The sequence below is a fragment of the Artemia sp. Qi Xiang Cuo genome, chromosome 10 (assembly GCF_049724085.1).
Source record: "Artemia sp. Qi Xiang Cuo chromosome 10, ASM4972408v1, whole genome shotgun sequence".
NCBI classification, from domain to species: domain Eukaryota; kingdom Metazoa; phylum Arthropoda; class Branchiopoda; order Anostraca; family Artemiidae; genus Artemia; species Artemia sp. Qi Xiang Cuo.
Genome location: NC_142803.1, coordinates 2,563,840 through 2,589,975, shown reverse-complemented (window position 1 = coordinate 2,589,975; position 26,136 = coordinate 2,563,840). Strand labels below are relative to the sequence as shown.

The 26,136-nt window shown below is 35.4% G+C and overlaps 1 protein-coding gene across 1 annotated transcript in view; it reads right to left on the bottom strand.

The window, feature by feature from the left end:
• Positions 1–26,136, bottom strand: part of LOC148947356 (uncharacterized) — a 273,633-nt gene that overhangs the window by 99,929 nt on the left and 147,568 nt on the right. The gene's annotated exons all lie outside the window — the stretch shown is intronic.

The window sequence follows — 26,136 nt, the reverse complement described above, 5'->3', positions numbered from 1 at the left end:
TAACGTGTCTTTGTCATTGAAATTTCCCACATTTTTTTTTATTTACAGCCATTTAGTAGAACATGACATTACCGACTGCCATTACCCCTATCATAGGGGGTAATACCGGTCAAAGCTGGTTTGGCAAAACAATGCTTAATGCCTATATGTAATCTTGATTAAGGCTCAATTCAAGTATGCAATAGGTAAAATATACTATGCTAGAGATTTAACGTGTTTAGGTTTGAATTTTATCTTTCTTTTAATTTTTATTCTCATTTTGCCTTAGGTGACCCCCATTACCCCAGTCTCCCCTACCCCATGTTTTCATTTTTGTTTTACAAAATTTCAATTTTTCTGAGCTGTAAAAACAAAAAATAGAATAATACTGTACCGATTCTTATTACCCGTTTGTAGCTATTGACATGAGCAATTGGTTCTTTTGAAGTAGAGAAAGATGTGGTCTTTGAAATTTCACTCACACACACACACACAGAGAAAAAAAAAACAATAAATCATTAGAAATTTCCTCAAAACAAAGTGTTTCCTATGGCTCCTTTTACGGCTAAAACTTTTGCAAGTGCCTGTTTCAAAAATTGTATAAGCCAGGCAACGGAAGCCATGCATAGCAAAAATGTGCCAAACTCGACGGGAAGAGAAACGGCATGATGAAATTGATTCACACGTGGCGAATAAGTAGCGCTCTAAGATTTGCACCAATTAGTCAGAGTCGCTGACCCTTTGGGCAATTTAAGTCTTGTTCTTCAGTAAACAAATGTCAATATCAAAATGCGTAGGCCTATAATACTAGATCTTGGTCTGAAATTCTGACTTTTCAGTCTGAGATTCAAGTGATAGATCTCGTAAAAATCCCTTTTGTTAGAATCCATTTTCCTGATTGTTTTCACATCCTTAGCCAAGTTTTTTTCCATCAGGGAATTATGATGGATAGGGTAATTTAGGGGATATACTCCCTTCACATCGGGACTTTGTCAAATTGCCAAACAGTTTAATGCAAGTGTTATATTATGTCGTTCAAACAGGCTAGTCCGGGTCTTTACACTTTCAGCTGTTAACTCAAGAACAAAGGCACTTAGAGTAGGAATAAACATTTTATGAAAGGAAGTATTTTTACTTTTTAAAAGCTCTAAACTTCTATTTATCACTAAAACATCTTACCTTCACATCTTACCTTATCTTTCAAGAAAGTCACGAAAAGATTGCATTTGAGCCCCCCCCCCCTGGAATTTTTTTTTCTGATTCGCAAAAACGTAACATAAAACATATGAACAAATTTTGATGTGTTCTTTAAAGTTTTTTGTAGCCCCCCCCCCCGCCCGAAAAGAAATCCTGGATGCGCCCTTGTTACCAATCCCCCTAATTTTTTAGGTGTTTCCCTGACTCTTGACTCCTCTTCCTAAGTCTTGAATCAACTTGGGTGCAATTGGATGCATTCTTCCTAGAGCTTTGTTCGTTATCTTGAAGTAATTAACCCCCCTTCCAGTTTGACTTATATTTGCCACCCAGTGAGTAGCTTACGCAAAAGCATAGAAGTAATAGTTAATGATCTAATGAAAATAGATATTCTCATCAGGAGGAGGATGTTGGGGGAGGAACGCACTTCCAGGTACCAGATCACCCATAAAAAAGCATTCCCTTTGCCCTCCATCCAATGTAATTCTATCCAATGACCAGTGGCGGATCCTGGGGAGGGGCGTGGGGGGGGGCGCTCCCCCCTAACATAGTATAAAGTAGTCTAATTTACTTAATTAACGCAAGTTTGTGTTAATTAAACTTGCTCCCAACGCAAGTTTATCGGATAAACCTATTTTGCGCCCCCCCTCCCTAAAATAATCCCGGATCCGCCACTGCCAATGACACCTTAAAAAATTCTGATAATTACAGTGCAAAATATTTGCAGTAGAGCTTCAAAAATTTCGCAAAAACAGAGGAAATTGATTAATACGACCTTTAAGATTATTACATGCACCTTGAGGGGTCCTAGGTTTGACTAATATATGGATGGTATCCATTTTCATTGTATCATTCACTACTCAAGTATATATTTTTTCGAGAGAGGAGATTGCCACGCAGCAAAAATCTATGGAGGGGGTTCGTAAAAAAAAATATATATATTTTACCCAAGAGATTTCCATTTTTTCCGAATACCGAAGTTTTTTTTTATTCTTTGTTTGTTACGTCAAGTAGCCTCCTTCCCTCTCCAGTCAATGTCCCTGTTTATGTAGCCTACCAACATTTACCTTTTTGCTATAACCGTTCCATGTTCCTTAGTTTGTTGTTGTTGTTTTTTTTTTTTTTTGTTTTTTTTTTTCAACTGCTGCTAAGTTTAAATAACAATTTACAGCAATACAATGAAATTTGACCAAAATATGCTATTAGGTTTAGGTTAAGCGAACCCAGGAAAAAAGGAAAACAAGATGCGTATACAAGAGGGGAACACACGTGGAATTTGGGTATCCCTTAAAGAATATCAGTCAATATTATATGCCTTTAGTATAGTCCCAAATTTTTATATAGCCCAGATGTGTTTTTTTAAACCCTCCCCCTCCCCTTCCAGAACAAAGCACATTCCTGTGTAGCTTTAAAGAACTACACAATGGCAAATAAAAGTTTATGCAAAAAATAGCTGAGGAGACTGTCGGTCAGGAAGTTGAAACAAGAAAAAAACGTAGTGTATTAAACGTAGTGTATATAACGTATGCCCTTTTTTCAGGACTGGAAACGATGGCTTACCACTTCACCTAAATAAACCACCTACCTCTACCCCCACCATTGTAAGTAGACTTTTCCAGAAAGTTGCAAATCATCTGCCAAATGTCAGGCACAACATGGAATTACCTCTTGTGAAGATTGGAAATCAACAGCCTTTTATTGTAAAAATATTACAGAGAAATACTGGTTTCAGTTGCCCGTTACATAACATTATGTGATTGGCTAAATGCTACGGATACTTACCAATCATATAAGGTTAGATTTTAACAAAAAAGTCATTCACCATACAGACAGCAAAGTTGACTTAGAATGATCATAATACAGGAGGAGGACACATAGCTATAACCGTTTTTTTTTTCGAACAATTAGGCTGCATAGACTTTTAACAAAGCAATAAAACCACAACAGTAAAACTGTCGCATTAACTATAATCAGGTATTTCAGAAAACTATTATGGCAAGATCTATGCCGGAAGTTTAACCATAATCGTATATGGAAATATACCAATTCTTTCCTTTCCTAAGGGTAGTAAATTACAAGTAAATAAAAAGAAGAAAAACTAAAAACATTTTTTTTAATTTTAATTCCATTTGTTCGTGTGCATCTTAAATTTTTAGCATTAAAAAAATGCTTTAAATTATTGAACGTAAAACGTGATCCAGACACGCAATTTGGGAGGGAGTGGAAATATGTTTAGCCAATTGGGGGAGAATTCCTGAAAAATATCTATTTTGCGTCCACTCTTCCAAAGGCTACCCATAGAGACTCCTCTTAGTAAGGCTTCTGTTTCATATCAAAAGAATTTTAAAATACCAAAATTTTGAAATATTCTAGATGACGTCTAGGGTACGCAGGCAAGTTGCTTTGTCTGAATCAGAAGCACAAAGAAAGGGTTGGATGCATAGGACCGATTGCAGGGTCATGGGTCGAGGAAGAAAGTGGCATAGAACCGAGCTTCAAATAAGAAGGTGAAGCCGGGAGACGTCATAAGTTTTCACTTATTAATCTTATTCAAAACCTGTTCTTCCCAATGTCTAAAAATACACGTTGATATCTCAAAATCTTATCTACTTCTATTCAAATATGTACACTAGTCATTTTAATAATATTTATATAGAAAGATAGAAAAAAAAACAGGAAATTACCCGTTATCTTTCCCGGACGTTTTTTTTTCAATTACTTAAGTACTTCACGAGGGAAACACCTCACAAGTCAAGCTTCTTAAATGTGGACAACGATTCAGAAATTCTTTTTGAAACTAACTTGTCTATTCTAGAAAGTATTCAAATTATTTGGATTACCCTGCGTATTTATACCCTCGCTGGACCCTTAAAGTAAATCACATGTCGACAAGCTATAAGCCTACCATATGTCTTTCCTGTTTTCCATCGTAGAATGGTAGTATCACGGTAGTTTACTGTTTGTGATGGAACCTCATTCTGAACTCAGAATGTTCTAAATATTTCTTAAGAACAATTTTTAGAGCGATAAATTTTTGATAGGTAATCTTTTAAGCGATAATCTAGGAGAATTCATTTTCAATGCTCACTATTTACTCCTTACCATGAAGCTGTAATTCCCCAAAAAATGTTTCTTATGGACCTTTTCTAATCCCATTCAAAACCATCCTGATTTTTGCTTGGTCCCATATGGATGACAAAAAAGCACGATATTTGGCAACCCTGAAACTCGACCAAGCCATCTTAGTCTTTCTTTCACTACAGCCCTAGAACATGGGATCGAACCACATTTTTCATACAGCTATTTGTTTGATACACGGTCAGTTGCGCATTTAAAGCTTTGATTACACAATTCCCCTGGGAAACATTTAGAACATTCTACTCAACTTTCCAAGCACCCATGCAATTTTCAAATTTAAATGCTTCTAACCCTCTATCTATACCAATTCCCCTCTTATTCGACCCAATCATCAAATTTATTTTGCAGCGGGAGGGAGGTCGTTCGTCAACTATAAAACCTTGATAGCTATATCATTATTTTTTCATAGAATACACCTATCTTTTACCTTATTTTGGAATTCCCCATCCCCCAAAAAATGCTGATTCGCGTTCCCCCGTGCAATCTTCTTCTTTTTTTATTTTATTTCTACTTTTTTTTTATTATTAAAAACCAAGACTTATTGTCTTAGGATTTTAAAGTTCAGGGCCCCATACACACCAACAAACCCAAAGGAGGATAGGGATAAATTCTCGATAGTTCCTCTCTAAGACCACTGGGTCGAAATATATTTAAAAAACTTACAACTATTATGGTCGGCAGCAACCTCTTTAAAGCACCAGAATTAGAAAAGCGTACAAGAGTGGGGCATCTCGACCCATGCTTCCAAACAAATTCCTGTTCAAATTCCTAACCAGAAACCCAATAGCTACCGAGAGTCACCGGAGCAATCACATCCTCAGATAAAGGCTTGGGCAACCCATGTTTACAGTACATATGAGTCTTAAGCTGTGTACTGACAAGGATTGATTGTGGACTGACAAGGTACAAAAATGAGCCAAGTTCTGACTCAGTGCAAACATGAGCTAAAGTTCAGGCGGCGGGATTTTGTTGACACAACTCAAAAACAAGCTCTGGACTAGAACATTAAGAGCAGGCAAAAGAATTAAGTTGGAATACTACGAAGTATTAAATGTATCCAATGAATATCGAATTAAACTGATGTAGACTCCAGCCACCAGGACACACAAGGATCAAAGGTAATATTTGGCAGATGAAGTACCTAAGGCTGGGGCATCACTGACATGCTATGGACAGAGCCTTTCATTCTTTTCTCTCAAAGCTGTTGATGTCCAAAATGAGACATGGCCAATGGAAACAAGAAGGTATCTAATATAAAAGAATTATATGCCGGTGGGAGGCCTTTGGTAAACTGGATGTGAAGCTGGAGGACATGGTTAGGGAAGGTAATGCGTGAAAGCTGGCAAAGCATATGGTAAGGATGGGGAAACTAAATATTAATCCCCTCCCCCTGGGTAATTAGCTTTTATCGGAGGAGACGTTGAGGCAATGGCCTTTATGGCTTTGACTCATTTTGGTGAGTTCACCCTCAATAACAATAACACTAATAACAATAATAATATCAATAAAAATGACAATAAGAGGGAAAAAAAATCATAGGCTGACTGACTGTATAAAAAGAACTGCATACTGGTCCACACTCTGTAGGCATTATGACTACTTCAACAAGTCTAAAGAATTCTTAAGGTGTATGTTAAAGGATATTTTTTTCTGGAAATAGACCCTCCCCCTCAATGCATATCATCTCAACCCGATCGAGGAGAAATCATCTAAATTTCCAAAGGTGTTGAACAGGGGGTGGAGTTCATGTGGTTTGAACCCTCCCCCCGAAAATTTTCGTGCGACTCGCACAAAGCTAAAAAAATCAATATCAACAAATTTTTGGTGTGTTAAAAAAATCCCCCCCCGTAAGAAAATATCGTCCCCTCCGAACAAAAATCCTTGATATGGATTTGGGTGCATATTATGAAGACCACAGAAAATAGAAAGTGATTTTGCAAAAAAATGTATGACTAAAAACATTTATTTTTTCAACGGGCTTAAAAATTTTATATAATAGAGCCAAGAAGGTATTGCATTCCTTTCATTGACTCAAAATTTGACTTAGCAATAACGCTAAATACAAGACCAGAAAAAAAGGTAGGGTTTATTTGACATAGCCTTTTTGACATGCAGCTAGACAGTAGTGTGATTGGCTAAGAAAATGCGTCATAAAAATATACCAATGAAACCCAAGCAGAATTTCTGACACATAAATATAGGACATTAACATCTTTTTTTCTTTTTCTTTACAATGACTATGAGTAGCCTAAACTGATTTCTAAGGAAATTAAGAGCTAAGTTAGAAAATGTCAGAGACAGAGATTCCATAAGAAAAGTTGTGATAATTTTAAGCGGCGACAGACAATGATTCCAGATCTGTTCTAAAAGGCCTACTTAGAGGGAAGGCGCCTCTAAAGACTTTTTATTACGTCTGTTTGTGACGGCTGAAATGACATGAGAATGGCTATCATTACCATGGTTTTATTGCAGAAGAAGAAGAGGATAAACAAGTTGATTAATGACTGTTATTCCTCCTCTAGTGCGTGCTGAGATTACTTTTTCATGAGCAGATTAAAGAACAATTCATTTTCGAAAGAAAATTGTTTCGTTCAGAGAATGATGTTATTTTTTTTTTACTTTTTGACGACTCTTGAAGATGGAGATTAGTTTATGGTTCACGAGCTAAATGCGGTTTTGCCATAATATCGACCAAAAATTCGTACTTTCATTATACAGTTGAAGACAAACGAAGAAGAAGAGGACAAACAAGAAGAAGAAGAAAAAGAACAAGACAGGCAAACAGAAGAAAAAAAGAAGAAGATAAACAAGCAGAAGAAGTAGAAGCAGAAAAACCTGATTAATGACTGTTTTTCTCTCTCTAGTGTGTTCAAATTTTTTTTTCGAGCATATTAAAGATACAATTCACTTTAGGAATAAAATTGTTGCCTTCAGAGGATGAACCTGTTTTTTATTTTTACTTTTTGACGACTCTTGAAGATGGATGGAGATTAGTTTATGGTTGACAGGTTAAACGCATTTTTTGCCATGTTGTTGACCAACAATTCGTTTTTTCATAATATACTTGAAGAGGAACGAAGAAGAAGAGGACAAACAAGGAGAAATAGATAAACGAGCAGAAGAAGATAAACAAGTTGATTAATGACTGTTGTTGTTCCTCTATTGTGTGCGTAAGTTATTTTTTTCCATGAGTAGATTAAAGATACAATTCACTTTAGAGAGAGAAGTGTTCCATTCAGAGAATGTGTTTCTTTTTTTTGACGATTCTAGAAGATGGATTGAGCTAAGTATATGATTGACGAGTTAAACGCCTTTTCTCACCATATTGTTAACCAACAATTCGTTTTTTCACAACACAGTTGAAGAAAAAGAAGAAAGATAGCCATGAAGAAAAGGGAGAAGATAAACAATAAGAAGAAGTTGAAGAAGAAAACAAGTTGATTAATGACTGTCGTTGTTCCTCTAGTATGTGCGTAGATTATTTTCCATGAGTAGATTAAAGATGCAATTCACTTTAGATAGAGAAGTGTTCCATTCAGAGAATGTGTTTTTTTTTTTTTTACGATTCTTGAAGATGGATGGAGCTAAGTATATGATTGACGAGTTAAACACCTTTTTTTTACCATATTGTTAACCAACAATTCGTTTTTTCATAATACAGTTGAAGAAAAAGAAGAACAATAGCCATGAAGAAAAGGGAGAAGATAAACAATAAGAAGAAGTTGAAGAAGAAAAACAAGTTGATTAGTGACTGTTGTTGTTCCTCTAGTATGTGCGTAGATTATTTTCTATGAGTAGATTAAAGATACAATTCACTTTAGAAGGAAAATTGTTCTATTCAGATAATGATGTGTTTTCTTTAACTTCTTCGACAATTCTTGAAGATACATGAAGTTTAGTTTATGATTCGAGAGGTAAACACGTTTTAGGCTATGTTCTTGATCAACAGTTCGTTCTTTGATGATGTACAGTGGCGGTTCTTGTGGGAAGTTCTATATTGGTAGGACTCACCAACAATTTCTTGAAAGGTTTATTGAACACCGAAATTCAATAGAAAAAAACCTTACAATTAAGCAAGCCTCCAGAAACTTTTGTTTCAGCTGTAGCAGAACATATTTGGTTTCAACCAGATAACTTTGTAAAATTTGATGAGGCCTTAGCTATTTCAAATGATAAGGGGTATACACAATGGGCGAGAGAAGCCATTGAAATTAAAAAACATATGTTTGCTATCCTTTCGATAAATAGGAACACAGGTAATTTGAATATTACCCAAATTAATGATAATCTTCTAAAGAGTGAATCAACAGTCAATAAGGGAATTTAGATTATAAATAATCACCAGGGGACTGTTTTACTTGCTAGACCAAAACGAATTGCTTCAATAATAGCCAATAAAAGGATTATTTCGCAACAGAATAGTTAAAGTAATTTCCATTTTTTTTTATATTTCCTCAGTTGCTCTGGTGTTCTCACTAAAGTAACTCCATAATAGCATCTTTTCCCTACGTGGATCAGTTTGCGCCAATTGTATAATTTTTTTTGTGGTGGTTTTATTGATTTTTTAGTTTTGAGTTTTTTTTTTTCTTTTTATCTTGTTCTTCTTCTGTCTATCGTGCTGAAGACGCCTTGTTTGTGATACAGGCAAAATATCCGCGTTGTTTTGGATTTGTCTTTTCTTTTCTCTCCACTGGCCGCAGTCTCGTTTGTTGTTCTTTTTTCATTGAGATTTTTCTATTTGTTGGTTTATACATATATATATATATATATATATATATATATATATATATATATATATATATATATATATATATATATATATATATATATATATATATAAGCGGTTCATGCATGATACGACAAGGTACAGCGTGGCGGAAGTGTGCCACGCATGATACAGTGTGTGGCAATCTGACATCTTTACCAGTTGGCGGAGAGTTAGTGGCCCCTTGGACTTTTTTAAGAATCTAAATTAAAATGTGGACACCTTGACGGTCATAAATTTAATTTCACGCAAATTTCTAATTTTAATTTAGACATTACGCCTCCAAATCCCTTGATTTAATAATTTCATTCATTTGAAAAATAATAATCTGTGACGCATATAAATTACTCCAACATCTGCAAAACTTATTCGAGTAAAAAAAGGTCAAATCAAAACTTGGCTGACCTCAGTTTTCATTCAAGCTGACGTGACAGGTCAAAAAACATAAAAAGATTTTTAATCTAGATAAATGCTCTCAATTTAAAAGAACCATGCTTGTGGAAAACAGGGGACTAAAAAGTCTACAAATCGCCTGTTTTGGAAAGGGACGAACTTTCAACAAAAATGAAAAGCCTTCTTTCCAATTACACAAAAGTCCGCAGTAAATCGAGGTCAAATAAATTGTGTGATTGAATATCTCCCAAATTCGGGCATTATTTATGTTACGACGGAGGAAAGAAAGCACAGATATGATGACAGAAAGCACAAAGGAAAGGTATCATACAGAAGAACTCTTGAAAACTATTTGAGTAGCGCAATATACATTATCTCTAACAGGATTAAATAAAAGCAAGTTTTTTCAACTGGAAGTAGCCTAAGGAGCAACATTAAAACTGAAAATGGACAGAAATTATTGCGTATATGTAATAATTACGTTGTTACGTATTACGAGAAATTCACCACATGGAAACTTCCCTTCCCATGGCTGTGGAAGACTATGTTGTCTTCAAAGGCATAGTTTTTCAGCCTTTCAACTATGCTGACCAAATGGCTATCTCAAAATTTTGATCGGGCGATTTTGAAAAAAAATAGCATGGGAGGGGCCTAGTTGTCCTCCAGTCTCTTTGGTAACTTAAAAAGGGAACTAAAAGTTTTAATTTCAGTTCAAATGAGCCCTGTCTCGAAATTCTACGACTACTGGGTCGATACAATCACTCCTGAAAAAAAACAACAAATAAACACGCATCCGCGATCTTTCTTCAGGCAAAAAATACAAAACTCTACATTTTTGCAGATAGGAACTCGAAACATCTATAGTATAGTTCTCTAATGTAATGAATGTGATGGTGTGATTTCAAAATTTCGTTTTTTTTTCAGTTTCGGCTACTATTGAGACGGAGTCACTCCTTACTTACAGTTCGTCGAACTGTTTGACTAGATTGTAGAGTTGCTGACAAAGGTTTTTTTTTTTTGGGGGGGGGGTTGGATGGTTGGAGGCTTAAAAAAGGATTATTTTTCATTTAAGGCATCGTTTAGCTTCTTAGATACTGCAAAATTTAGAAATGTATGTGTTTTAGTCTTCTTAGGACTGAAACTACCTGTTCTCTCGTCCTGTCACCTTTGGGGACTATTAAAGTACCCGGATATTATTGGGGTTAAGCTATGAATGTGAATAAAAACTTCTATTTATATGACTGAAGTACCAATGACCTCAAAACAGGCACGTACACAGGAATCTGCTTCAGAGGGGGGGCTAAATCCTTCAAATCCCTTATTCTGTGAGAAGTATCAGAATATTATGGGAGGAAAAATCATAGGATTTCAGGGGGGAATAGGGCCCAGAGGCCCCCCCCCCCCCTCCGTACGTCCCTGCCTCAAATGAAAACATTTTTTCGACCATGGGCATACCATAGGTCTAGTTATACCTCAAAACTGTGATTTTTTTAGATTTTCCGTTTGATTGTCTCAAAATTATGAAGTTTTTAGGATAGTTACACACTTCCATCAGTGTTGAAACACTGAACTAAGAAAATAAATTAGCAAAATCAATTGATAAAACTTAAACAAGGCAGCTTCGTCGATAGTAATTGAAACATTAGCAATCTGTTGACTTTTAAAGACAACTAGCCTTCACCTTTTAAGGAATGTTATAGCTCCTTAAGCTGTTTATTTGTTTCACCTGTTTTTTGATGGCATTTCACCCATGTCTCTTTTTGTTAAAGTTCCGCACCAACTACCATAAAAAAAAAAAAAATCCAAGGATCCATTAAAAAATGGATCCTTGAAAATTCCTTGAAATTTGAAAATTGAAATTGAAAATTGAATTTGAAATTTGAATTCCTTGAAAATTGAAATCCTAATTTCTTCTATTTTTTGAAGATATAGGCTATATGGATGCGTGAGTTAACATTTAGCAAATCCAAATATATAGGTTTGATTTTCGTTGTCCTTGCAACTTTATCTTCACAAAGAGAGGGGGAGCTAAGGCCGTATCCAGACGGATGGTAGGGGGTTTTGAACCCCCCATCATCGAAATGTTTGTCTAAATCGTGAAAACGTAACAAAAATGGGTTCTATTATCCCGACCACACTCAAGTTCTTGATCAGAATAAAACCGGTTTCTCTGTCTACATTCGGTTATAATCAACTTAGCCTGAGTGGGATAAATTACTATTTAAGTATATTCTTAAGTTAAATATCTAATATATAAAGCTAGTTAGGTTTGGTATTTCATATAATTGTGTTCTGGGCGGCATGCTTTCCATAATTCTCTGCCGTACTTTCCATATTTTTGTTACTAAAGTATTATATTTGCATCAGATTTGGGTATATGTTATTGCGATTAGCCTAACTTCACTTCTTGAGTGTGGTCGGGATAACGGACAAGTATCCAAAAATGAATATAAACAAATATTTGATGCATTTTCAATTTTTTGCCCCCTTCCCGCCAAAGAAAATCTGGATACGCCCTTGAAGAAAGCCATCACACTGAGATCAAGATTTTTTCGAAAAGCCCATTAGAAATACGGAAAATGATAATCCGAACAGTAACTTTTTTGGCGTTTTAACCGATCCACCCTTCCAAATAAAAGAATTCCGTGTCATCGTACCGAATGAATGTTCACCAAAACAAAGACAATAAAACGATGTTTTTCCTTCATCTTATGGAGCAAGTGCAATTTGACCCAAAATACAACGAACCAAAAAAAAACAAAAAACTATGAATTAGTCACCATTTAGTTAAAGATATCGAAAAGCCCAACAATGGCTTCCCAACTTTCAAGGGCTATACTTATTAAACTTTTAATTTTTAAATTCTGAGAGTCATCCTCATTTTATGGACACTGGGGTTAATTCACAAAGAACTAGGGGGAAGGGGAAGGGGCAAAATGCATTTTCCAATATATAGGGGCAAGTTCGTCGTTTTTTATAGTCTTTTGCGTAAAAACAAACTAAAATAGGGCATTTTTCAATGAAAATACACCCCAATTTTATTTTCAACTTAGGGAGAGGAGAAAAATCTAAAGGACACAGGAAACCCCTGTCCCCTCCAATTGATGCCACTCTTCATGGCACTTATAAATGAAAAGATGGAAATGGAATTGCAGAGAAGTCACTTTAGATAAGTTACTTAGGCAAAATAGTTCGATTAAAAATGATACTGTATTCGTCCAGGAAATGAAACACATAATCCTTGCATCTTTTACGTTGGTATTTCGGGATATGCAAGATGTACCAAAAATGCGTAATGTCTACCCGGTAAAGTAAGAATTTATCACTTGCATATATGTTTATTAATAAACCTTGACTATGACAGCCCTTTCCCCAGGGGCTGTGGCCTGGGGGTCATTTCACCCCCGGAAGCATAGTTATCGTACCTTCAGACTTTGCTGAACCAAATGGCTATCTCAAAATTTTGATCAGATATATTTGGGGAAAAAGGGGTGTGGGGTTAGTTTCCCACCAATCTTCTTTTGCCACTAGAACTTTTAATTTATGTTTGAATGAGCCTTCTTTCCATCTTCTAAGACCATTGATTCATCACTTTCACTCCTGGGGAAACAAAATACACATCTGCGATCTTTCTTCTAACGAAAAATACAAAATTTCAAATTTTAGGAGCTTGAAACATTTACAGTTCTCTGATATGCTAAATTTGATGGAGTGATTTTTATTAAGATTAATCCTTTTCTTTATGGTTTGTTTCCTCTCAGTTTCGAAAATCAGGCACATTTTCTCAGGCTTTTAACTCTTGATGGGTAACATTAAACTTATTGGGCCGAGTCACTCTTTACTTACAGTTCGTTACCACCAACTGTTTGAAACCAACTGTCATGAATTATCAACAACTCGAAACTTATAAACCACAGGCTAAAAACAAATGCTATCTGGTGTAGTCTTTTACCACTCACCAACTTACTCAAACGTGCCTTATCAAAGGGAAGGACCCCTCTCCTTCAACTGGAATAAAAAAATTGTAAAGTAGGCAATACATTGAGAGGAACTACTTAAGAAACGAACTGCCAATATTATCAACACCTCTATTAACTCGAAACTTAAAAGCCTCAGACAAAAAAAAAAGTGCTATCCAGTGCAGTTCTGTCGAGAAGCAGCGACTAAATGCGTTTAATCTTGGAAGAAATCTTTTGGTTGGTTAAGCGCAGTTTCTTGAAAGCAACTCTCTAAGGAATCGAAGGACTTCTCAGAATATTTCCAAGGAAAATATGCAGAAATTTTCGAGCTTACCGATAGGAAGAAGAACTTCAATAAAAAAATGAAACGCTTTCTTTTTACGAGACATTTCAGCCGTCAAAAACCAAATTCATAGTTTTCAAATGACAGCTTTTCAACAGGGCCTCATTTTGGGCCCTCCCCTTATATATAAAATAGAAATCTTAAAATTATTCTGATCAGGTGTCACCTTTCTACTAAATTGTATCTATTCAACCTGGGTTGCGAAATGGGCTATTTGAATAATTTTCCACCTCTTGCTCTTGGACCTACAAGCATCAAATCGCCCGCTGGTGCAATTTCTTTGGCTTTTCGTAAGAAACAGTCATCACGGTAACCAAGGGCACAAAAACAGTAATCCCCCTCCAACAAGTCTTGATTAAAAAGGGAACTGGATTCCATAATTTGCCTTCAAAGTAGCCCCCTTGCCAAGGCCGTACCCATGATTTTTTTTTTGCGGGGGGAGGGGGGGGGGGGGTTACGCAAAAAATATAAAAAAAACGGCATAATAAGTTTGTTTATATCCATTTTTGTCACGTTTTTGCGTGTCAGAAAAATATTTCGGGGGTTGGGGGATTCAAACCACCCTCACCCCCTCCCCTGGGTACTGCCTTGCCTCTTACAGATTTCTACGATTATCTCAAATCAAACCATATTCTCTTCAAATGACAAGTTTTCAGTTGTTTACACACTGAAGTTACAGGATTGCATCGAGAACTATTGCAATTATTAACCCAACACAGAAAATTAGAAATGGAATATCTATGGATATTGGAGACCTCGCCAATTGATAAGGAGGGTCGACGGGTTTCCAAATCGAGGCCCATTTTTAGGGAACATAGGTATTTGTATGATATACCTATTACCGCTCAAGCTGTTCTTGCATTGACGCACTGTAAACCGGTTCCTTTCGCTAATTTATTTCACCTTAGCGTGAGAAAAGACAAAGAGAAGTGACAGAATAGATGGGAAATATATAGTTTGGGCTATATGTTTGCGCATTAGAGGAGGGTGGGGGGTAAAGTATTTGGACAGCGTGAAGTCAGAAAACATTTCTTACTTCACAATATGCAGAATAATTGTAGTTAACACAGTTTGCATGCAGACCCGCTGTATTTTACCCCCACCCCCTAATTTGCAAATATATAGCCCACATTTGTTTCTAAAGTATTATATTTTATCACACTTAGGTATATTTTATTAGAATTCACCTAACTTCACTTCTTGAGTGGTAGTGGGTATATTGTACAAGTACCCCACATCTGATCCGGAATAGCACTTCTACAGATACAGAAGCGGAAAAAAAAAATATGTCTCATGAATTTAACGAATCATAAGAACATTCCTAAGAAAATGTTTATAATTTAAAGAGCTCTCTGCTGAAGAAATAGCAGAAATAAAAGAGTGAAGGCAGCGAAATTATTTCCTAAAAATCAAAAACAGCAATGACTTAACGCAGTGCTTCGAAACTGCGTGTCACAACCACTGGAATTGCCGTACACATAAGTGCACCAGCATACACTATTATGCCCAGGTATGTACATAAGAATCGCTTTCGAGAGGGTTGACATTAGGGAAGGGGAGGGGATGTAAAACAGCGTACTGAAGTCTATTTATGATGCGTCTAGATAGTAATTTTCTCACTGCTGTAAGAAAAGATGGTTCTTGTGTAGAAAGCGGTAAGTGCGCGACAATTGTATTGCAGAGATCTTGATGAAAACAGGTTTTCGCTGCCTTGTGGGGTATAAATAAACAGTACCTAGGTTGGTTTAGGTTACGTATTTAATATATGCTATGCTTTACCCCCACCCCAACCTCTAATGTGCAAATATACAGCAAAAATTTATTTCTGAACTATTATATTTTTATTCTATTTTGTTTTATTTCATTAGCATTAACCAAACTTCACTTATTGCGCACTTACCGCTTTCTACACAAGTAACAAAAAGATTTTTATTTAAGCAAAAATATTAGAAGATCGAAGGAAGATGGCCAGAAGTACTACGACCAAAAACCTTATGATACTCAAAGAATATAACTTCCTTCTTTTATAAAACAAGCTTTTGAGAAACCTTCTTGATTAAATGTTCCTTTTTATAGATGTTCAAATCAGAATTTAAATCTTTAATCAATGTCTGGCTTGACTTTCCGAATAATCACTAGAAAAAAAAAAACAGAAAAAAACTGTAGATTTCGAAAGGAAATATCTTGAAAGCGACTAGACATTGCCTGTTAAGAAATCTGCCAGCAATGATGAATACACCTCAAAATATTTACAAAGAGGAATATAATAGTAACTAGGTTTCCCATGTAACTCAACACCATTCAACTCAACCTTTTTAGCCCAGCCCCCTTTGAACTTAACTGTCATTTAACTCAACCCCCATGCAACTCAATAACCGTTTAAATCATCCCCCATTCAATTCAATCCCAATCAAGCTCAATCCCAATTTAACTTAACCCCTCCACGGGTTAAGTTAGGTTGAATAGACATTGAGTAGAATTAAGGTTGAGTTAAATGGGGGTTGTCTTAAACAGGGGTTGAATTGAACGATGGTTGGATTGAACAGGGGTTGAGTTGAGCGAGGATTAAGTTGAAAGAGGGTTGAGCTAAATGGGTTGAGTTGAACAGGGATTGAGTTACAAACTCAAATTCGATTGGCTTGAAAGCCATTACCAAACCCTGTGCCACGCAAGATAGTCTAGTTGCACTAGGCTCCCTCAAATTACATATTGGTGTATCTACTTTAAATAGCCAATAGGCTATATATATCAATTCAATTTTCTTAATTTGATTTTTATATTTGGTTAAAAAAAATTGCAGGAATTACACACTATGAGTTGGGCCGAGTCCAGAATTCTTGTTCGAGGGAAGGGAGAATAAGAAAGAAGAAGCTGTTTACCTTCCGTAGACATTTCTACGGAAGGTTTTCTACGGAAGGAGTTTGGGGATAACTACGTCCACATAATGACTTGGAAATTGCACAGCTCATGCCTTAATGGTTTGACACATGATTCCGCATTAGTTCTGTTTGTTTGTTGTTTTTTCTGCTGCACTGTGTTTATTTGTTGTCATCAACTACTTCTAGAGTAACATCTGACTTCAACAAATATGCTCATTTCCAAATAGGCATGTCTGGTACAGCAAAGTTTTACCAGATGCAAACAATGGATGAGATTCGCCTTCCTCCTTTTGGTCAAGCTAAAAATCAGCGCATTAACAAATCCTGTTAGTTTACCTACTGGTACGATATAAGCAATCTATATATATATATATATATATATATATATATATATATATATATATATATATATATATATATATATATATATATATATATATATATATATATATATATATATATATATATATATATATATATATATATATATATATATATATATATATATTGGACTTTATATATATATCAAGCATCTTTATATATATATATATATATATTGGACTTTTTATCTACAGAATTATATTTTGAAATTTTGGTACTTGTTAATTATTCAGAACAGACTCAAGAATTTTGATCTGTAGATCTGTAAAAACCGGTTTCATATTTCATAGCCAGCACAAAACATATTTAGTTTGACATAATGCATTGGACTTATATAGTTTGGGTCATATATTTGCACATTAGGGGGGGGGGTAAAGTATTTGGACACCGGAAAGTTAGAAAACAATTCTTACTCCATAATATTTGCAGAATAACTGTAGCTAACACATTTTACATGCAGACCCGCTATACCCCACCCCTTCTAATGTGCAAATATATAGCCTAAATAGAAGACCAATGCATTCTGTCACTTGTCTTTGTGGCTATGAAACCAGTTCTCTCAGATATTATATTCAGATCAAAATTCTTGAGTGTGTTCTGAATAATGAACAAACGCCGAAATTGGCTATACATAATTAAAAAATGCGTCAAAAATTGGCTGAAAATCGCTGAAAAAGGGAACATTGTCCTATTTTTCAAGTAAGTTTAGATAACCCCCAAAGTAAAACTTTGTAAAAGTAAAACAAAGTAAAAGTTTAGAAACGTTTCGGTGAAGGTTACAGCTGTAAGCTTGTCGCAAAATCGTTTGTTTCAGAGCGAACACAAACCTTAAGAAATGAGATTTCAGTGTCGTTGAAACCACAATTGTGTCTTAGAGCTCGGAAAGCAGTACCAAGGCATAAATATCACCTATCAAAGGGTACGAGCCTGAGAAAATGCGCCTGATTTTCGATAAAGAAGGGAATCATCCTCTAAAAATCGGAGAATCTTAATGTAAATCACGCCATCACATTCTGCGTGCCAGAGAATCCTACTGTAAAATTTCAAGCTCCTATGGGCAAAAATGTGGAATTATGTATTTTTTACCAGAAGAAGTTCACGCATGCGCGTTTTTTTTTCCAAGGGTGGTCGTATCGACCCAGTGGTGCTCGAATATCGGGAAAGGGCTCATTCGAACTGAATTTAAAAGTTCCAGTGCCCTTTTTGCCCGAAATCGTCCGATCAAAATTTTCAGATAGCCATTTTATTCAGCATAGTTGAATGGCCTATCAGCTATATACTTGGAGATAACTTGAACCCCCCCCCACAACCCCTGGGGTAAGGTCTTTAAGTTATAAAATCTACCCACTGTTTACGTATACTATTTGTTATTGGGAAGTATGTATACATTTTTCGGGTGTGGGAGGGAATTTCTGCTTGGGGGATTTTTCACGGTAAAAAACTTCCTTGCGGAAGAAATTTTCCAGGGGGTGACATTTTCAGGGAAAATTTTACACTGGGGGAATTTGCCAGAATTCTAATACAAAATTCTTTTATGTCTTGCTTTCTCTTTCCTGACAGAATTTTACGCGTGGAGATGTTAAGGAATTGTCCAGGGTAAATTTTCACCAGGGTCGAGTTGTCAAAAGGATATTTCCATGAAGCGGGGATATTTTTCCGTGGATATGGAGCCAAATTTTCTGGCAATATTTAAAAAACGACCATAAATTAAATATAAAAACCAAGTTTTTTTTCAAATGAAAGTAAGGAGTAACATTAAAACTTAAACGAGCAAAAATTATTACATATATGAGGGAATTGCCCCCTCCTCAACAGCTTGTTCTTTACGTTAAAGTTCGACTTTTTACTCAGTTCTTTAATAATGACTCCTGAAACACAAGGGTCGTTTAATTAATAAGAAGCTTTTATAAAAGTATTAAAAAAATTTAGCGTGAAGAGCAAGGTGTTGAGGAAGGGGCAACCCCTCTCATATGAGTAATAATTTCTGTTCGTTTCAATTTTAATGTTGCTCCTTGCTTCCAGTTAAAAAAATATTTATTTTTTTAATAAATAATAAAGATCCAAAGATTTCGACGTCACGTCCGGGAACCTTTATAACCTTGACAAAAAAAATGAGTAAAGCTAAATCAAAAACAACACATAAAGAAAAACAAAAACAAGATGTGAGTTTTATTATTTATTTTTCATTATATATTGTGTTTAATTTACTCATTTTCCCCGTTGATAAAGGCTCCCGGACAAAAAGTCGAACAATTCAGATCTTTAATATTTAAGGCGTGTTTTTTTTTTTTTTTTTTTTTTTTTTTTTTTTTTTTTTTTTCATTGCTTTGTTTAAAAGTTAGTCTATAGCCGTTTTTTAATCACTTCAGCATTCTTATTATTTTAGCCCTTTGAGAATGAAAGATTGGAGTGTCATTGAAAGGCGCTTTTCTCTAAGAAATTGGAAAGCAAGACCAAGTCATAAAGAGCGCCACCATTTAACTATAAAGAATTGAAGATAATGTTTAGGAGTGAGGTTTTATGATGCAGTAGCCAGTAGGACATTCAAATATCTAGTTTTTTTTTAGCTTTTCAGCAATCAAATTATTTTTCAGTCGAACTAGTTTTCACTCACTGTAGCACCTTTCATTGTTTCAGTAGTTTTGATTCAGTATTTCTTTTTTATTCTGAAATTTTTTCTCAAAATCTCTTTTTTCAGCAATTGCATTATTTTCAGTAGTTTAAGAATGGATAATCATAGGATAATCAATAATCATGGATAATCAACGGATGAGAATGGTAATCATATTATTTTTGAGTCGAACCACTATAACTTTCCACTGTTTCCACTGTCGAATTGGTGTAGCTTTCCCTCAACTGACACAGCTTCAGGTGTCACAAGGCTCCTTGTGTAGACCAAAGAATCGGTTGGTCCGGTTTCTTGGTATCCTGCTTGATGAGAACCTTTCGTTTAGACACAATATAGCCATGATTAGGGTTAAGGTCTCACGGAGTTTGGGTGTCATTCGAAAACTCATACACACCTTTCCTGGATCTGTTCTGAAGCTTCTTTTTTATGCCTTGTCCAGTCATATGTCTCTTATTGCCCCATAGTATGGATGTCTACTTTTCCTTCTACACTGCGGTCGCTTTCTTTCATGTATAAAAAAAAAAAGCGTCTGGTTTTTGACACCAACCCTTCTTAACCAACAACGCTTCTAAATCTACGGTCTATCTACATTCTGTCTCGTGCTTCTTTTGTTTTTCATCAGTTTCATGGCAATCTTCCAAAATCTCTTCAAAAAACTCCTCAGTTTATTTCTGATTCAGCTCCATATAACCTTCGTTCGTCACATAATATCTGCATTCCTCCTACTCCCACTGTGCGGTCAGATTTAATTTTTTTTTGTGGATTTGATGTCCCCTGAATGTTTAGTTTTGATATATGATGGTCTTCTCTGCGCTATGACTCCCAGGCCTCAGGTATGGTCTCTTTTTAATTTTATATTTTGTTTGGCGATTGATTTCTTTTTTTCTTTTTTATGGTTGTTTGGATATTTTGTATTTTCTTTGTTTTTCTCATTCCCCCTTGTATCCCTGGCCATGGAGCCTTTCGAGGGGGATTAGGAGTGTTGTGATTGGATTGTATGCATTGATTGGATTATTCAATGTAGGCCTATTTTAATGTTTTTCTATTGATTTAGTGTTTGATTTAAACGGTGTGTATTCCCCCTCTATCACAGGCCTAGGAGCCTTTGGGGGATTTTTTCTTGTATATTTTCTTGTATGATTAATTGATTATGAATAAATCTTATCTTATCTGTTTCAGTACTTTTTTTACACTTTCTTTTGTTAACAAAATTTTTTTCAGGATGTTTTTTTACCGCTTCAGCAATCGTACTACTTTCAGCACTTTAAGAATGAAAGATTTTAGTGTCACTGAAAAGATAACTTTCTCTTAGAGCTTGGAAAGCAGGGTTGGATCATAAAGGGCGTCACCATTCGACTGTAAAGATAATGTTTTAAAGTTGAGTCTCTTCATCTGAGAGGGAGATAGTAGCCATAAAAACAGTAAATCAGTGAAACCTCAGAGGTTCGGTGAATGATTTTATAGAATTGAGAACCGTCGTACTAGAAATCTCGTAATCTAGTGGCCAGATAACTTTTTAAAAACAGATAGTATCCTTTAAGAAGTCAACGCATATGCTTTGTAGAAGTTTTAGGTTAAAGGGGGAGTTTGTACTGGAGGCAAGCAAAAACATTTCAAGGGGGACATAAACAGGGAGAAATATTCTAGAAATTGTAAAAATCGGGAAATTGCAAGGAAAATATAAGACGTGACGGATGTTTACTTTTTATAAATTGTACCCCCCCCCCCTTAATAAGAACATGGGAAGGGAATAATGTTTTATGTCAAAGAATGTCATATGGGGTTCTCCTGGCGATTTTTACTGTGATACCTGTCTATCATTACCATGTTCATCCACAGGAAGACATGTACGTTGAAAGACCAAAATTCTAAAATGACAAAATGTGGACAAATTAGATGAGAAACACAAGAAATTATAGACTATATCGTAAAAATATTGACATCTCAAGACGGAGCAAGGGCCCGAAGACCCTCAACTGCGTGTCATGACACAGTGTAAGTCACTCCTTAGTCCTTACGATGGATCTCCTATAGTGGAAGGGTACTGAAACTAACAAAAAGGATAAACGAATAAACCATGTTAAAATTTACGGGACAATCTTAAATTCTGGGTGAAGAAACAGCCCAAAGGCCTACCCTACTGTAATTATAAGGAGAATAGAAATCAGATACATTTTAGGATTAAAATATAATAAAATTTGCTTTAAATGAAAAACACGGAAAGTCAATAGGTGAGAAATCACTACTATGCCTACATTTTATTTTTCTTTATTTTATTTATTGATTTATTTTATTTTTCTTTAGAAATAGAATAACTTTCCTTTTGTTAAGAATCCATAGTCTTTTTAAAAGAAGAATATCACTCTTGTTTTAACTCGTACTTTCTGGATTGGAACTGAGGGGTCGCATTCTCTCAGAAACCATGTACACCAAGAGGCATGAGCCAAGCGTGGCAGAACTAAGCCAAGCGTTTACGGGAATAGGACAAGCGTTTTACGGACTGCTCCAAGCGTGGCGGAACAGTGCGGCACATACCGAGCATGATGATCACCGGGTGGCGGAAAATCAGTGCTCATGCGTTTGGAACATGACATTGACATTGAACAGCTGTGAATACAAAACAAAACACAAATAAATGGCCAAGGCGAAATCACCAAGAAACACCATAAGAAGGGTATATAGATACAATGGAGAAGTGAAGCACATGTTCAAGTGCGAACAAATTTAAGAATCTGTACAATAAAAGAAAGAAATGAACAAAATCAATAAACAATCATCAAGTGAAATTTGTCCATGTTTTCAAAAACGACAAATGAATTCAACTCGGGGAGAAGATTGAAGGGATTGAGCATTTCAAAGTTGCACCCTCCCCCCCCCGAAAAAAATTGCTGTATACGTTACGGTAAGCAATTCTCAATGCAGGCCAAGAATTAGGAAATTCTTTACCCCTCTTAGTCCCCTAAATATTTTTCATACACCCTCTGCTTACTGAAATTAGATATCTCTGAATGTTGAAAGCCTTGAGCATAAGTAGGAGGAGGATCAAAACACAATTTGCTTCTTACTTTAATCAGTGTTTTCCGTAGTTTTGCAGAAAGAGATAAACAACTTTAGAAATAGAATAACTTTTCTTTTGATAAGAACTCATAGTCTTGAACTATATATATATATATATATATATATATATATATATATATATATATATATATATATATATATATATATATATATATATATATATATATATATATATATATATATATATTTATATATTTATATATATCTGCTTACTGAAATTAGATATCTCTGAAGGTTGAAAGCCTTGAGAATAAGTAGGAAGAGGTTCAAAACACAATTTGTTTGTTGCTTTAATCAGTGTTTTCCGAGGTTTTACAGACAGAGATTTTCGTTTGATAACTGTGAAATGAGTCTCAGAATCTTAATTGCACCGCATTAAATACTACGCATTGCGGCAGAAAAAAAAATATAAGAATAATTTGTTAGGAAATTCTTTACCCCTCCCAGTCCCCTTAATATTTTTCATACACCATCTGCTTACTGAAATTAGATATTTCTGAAGGTTGAAAGCCTTGAGCATAAGTAAGAGGAGGTTCAAAACACAATTTGCTTGTTGCTTTAATCAGTGTTTTCCGAGGTTTTACAGAAAGATATTTTCGTTCGATAACTGTGAAATGAGTCTCTGAATCTTAATTGCATCGCATTAAATACTACGCATTGCGGCAGAAAAATTATAAAAATATTTTGTATACCCAGCTTCGCTCGGTTATTTTTGTTCGCTTAATAAGATTGTTCGTAATAAAACAATTGTTCGTTTTCATGTTTTAAAAAACGACCTAGATAGATTTCGACTTTGAGAGAATTAATATGAATGACGTAAAAAATATCCAGACGTCCAATACCATAACGATTTTAATTTCTGCAGCAAATAAAAAGAAACAAAATTTGTTTTGTGAAAAAGATTAAAAAACTATATTTATTTTACCGAGCGAAGCTGGGTCCTCTGGTAGTATATACAAACCATGGAGGCTAAATCCATTACAATTGAATGAGGCACTTCTATAACAACACGGAAGCAACTGACTACCTTCCCAATTGGTAGGCCAGTTCGGTTTTACATTTTTTCAGCCATTTCCCGAGAATCTTTCGTTCGAATTTTTTCCAGCCCGCGCGACTAAGCCAGGGTCAGAGGAATTGTAACAAGAAATCATTAGGCAAATTTTTTACGTTTTTGCTCGTTTTTTCATTATTTTTTTTTTCATTTTTGCAAACACTGTTCTTTTTCGATCACTGAGTAATCAGAAGACAAATTTTGTACTAACAAAATGTTCCGTTTTTTTTCCAATAAAACGAATCCTAGGACAATGATGAACATAATTGTAAATTGTTTAATTTCCACTTATAAAAGATCCATTTCAAGTATGTTCACAGGAATTTCTTGTTTTTTTTTTTGGGGGGGGGGGGGCTATAAGAAAAAAGTTGATTGTTAATTTAAATAAAAAAAAATGCCCAGAAATTCGGGAAAACTTGAGGTTTCGAGGAGGGTCTCGAGACCCCCCACCTTCGTACGGCCCTGATCTTGTTCCATTACCCCAGTCATACAAAATAATAAACTACCTATTTGTAAGTCCACAGATAAAACAAGTTTAATATCCAAAACCTTCCTCAATCTCCGCCTTGGATGAAACTGGGGAAAACACTGGAGACAGACTGCCGGGAAAACAAAGATGTTTCCCCTTCTCTTTGTCACTTGTACGCAGCACAAAGAAACACAAGTCCATTTGTATACGCATATGTATTTATATATTATTTAAAATATAGTTTACGGACATAATAAAAGACAGTTTATTTATCCAAACAAAACTGCTACTCATTAATATTACAAATTAAACTCAAATAGAGGGTCTTCACCTATCCTGTGGGACCTTAGCCGCCTTTTGGTTCCTCGTAGCTATTTCATGGATGAGTGAAAATTTTTAGTTTATTTTGCTTAGAACGTTTTCACATTTTCGAGAAAGTAAGAATTATGACCCAAGTACGTATATTTAGTTTTCTATATATGTTAATTGGCTCAAATTTGAGCTTCAAACGATGAGATTGTGGGTCTGAATCATCTACAGTGTAATTTTGAAGCGCTGCATGCTTTCACTTTATTCAAAACTGACTATAAAACAACAAATGGTCAATTATTAAATACCAATCTTTTATGAGTTTTTAAATAGTTCACTTTGTCTAAAGTCTTCACGTTGTGGCGCCGTCCAACACTACAACATAGTGGGCCATGGTTTACAAAACAGACGAACAAAAACATGGACAAAATAATAGTAAAAACAACAACCCCATTATAAATATACTTACATTTTCATATCAATCGCCCCTTACCCTGTTTTGACAAAAGTATCAAAAATATGTTGCCTTTAGTACAGCGCAAGAAACCCATTGACACTAGGAAGAGGGGCTGGGAGGAGACGTAGGGGACGCCTCCTAATGTTCATACTAATTCCTATTTGTTTTCAGGTTTTACACCACTCACTAGACTTAAAAGAAAACAATTACTTGTGTTCTTTTTTATGCCAAACAATCGGTTATTGAATAGATACTATTACCAAAGCCTAGTAGATTTGATATACTCTATATACAATGCATGCCAATTTTACTCCGTAGTTTGTCCGAACACTGGATGGATTGACTGTCAAAGGGGGGCTAATGTACTACCATCTGTTGCGTTTAAAAACTAGTTGGGACGATTAGGGGAGTGAATGGTCCCAGCTGAATTATAAATATAAAATCTAATAGGCGTTTGTGAGCTGATTTCAGTGTTAGGGCTGGGTCAAACATGGGGTGATTCTTTGAGGGAGGTTATATAAAATCATTACTCTTAATCATTTTATTTATTAGGTTGTCAAAATCACTTGTGCTTTATAAGCTCGTAAGTGGGACTTTCTGAGCATGAATTTCGTGAATTTAAGTAAATATGTAGAACCCAAAGTCGGCGTATATACAAGTTTCAGTTAAAATCAACAGAGATACTTTTCGCCCATGAATCTGCAAAAAGCCTGCTACACACTGTTTCTAATAATGATAGAGATAATACTATTCGTTTTTCGCATTAACAGAGGATGAAAACGTGACACCAAATATAACTTGACTGAACACTGGAAAACCAACTTCTGAAAACGAACTACGAAAACATAAATACGTAGTAACCATGTTCATTGTGACTTTGTGAACCTAAAGCCTGATTTAAAATGTTCCCATGCATCTGCAAAAAATGCTTTACTCCATTTCTAATTACACGCTACAAAATGTTTGGTTTGTGTCTTGAAAGCTGTATACATCGATATATAGAGTAGAATCATTCCCTATCAAGCCGGACCGAGATGCAAGTGCTCCGGAGAACTACTACTACTAACAACTCACCGCAGTACCAAGCCGCCTGAGGCCAACACTGCTACACA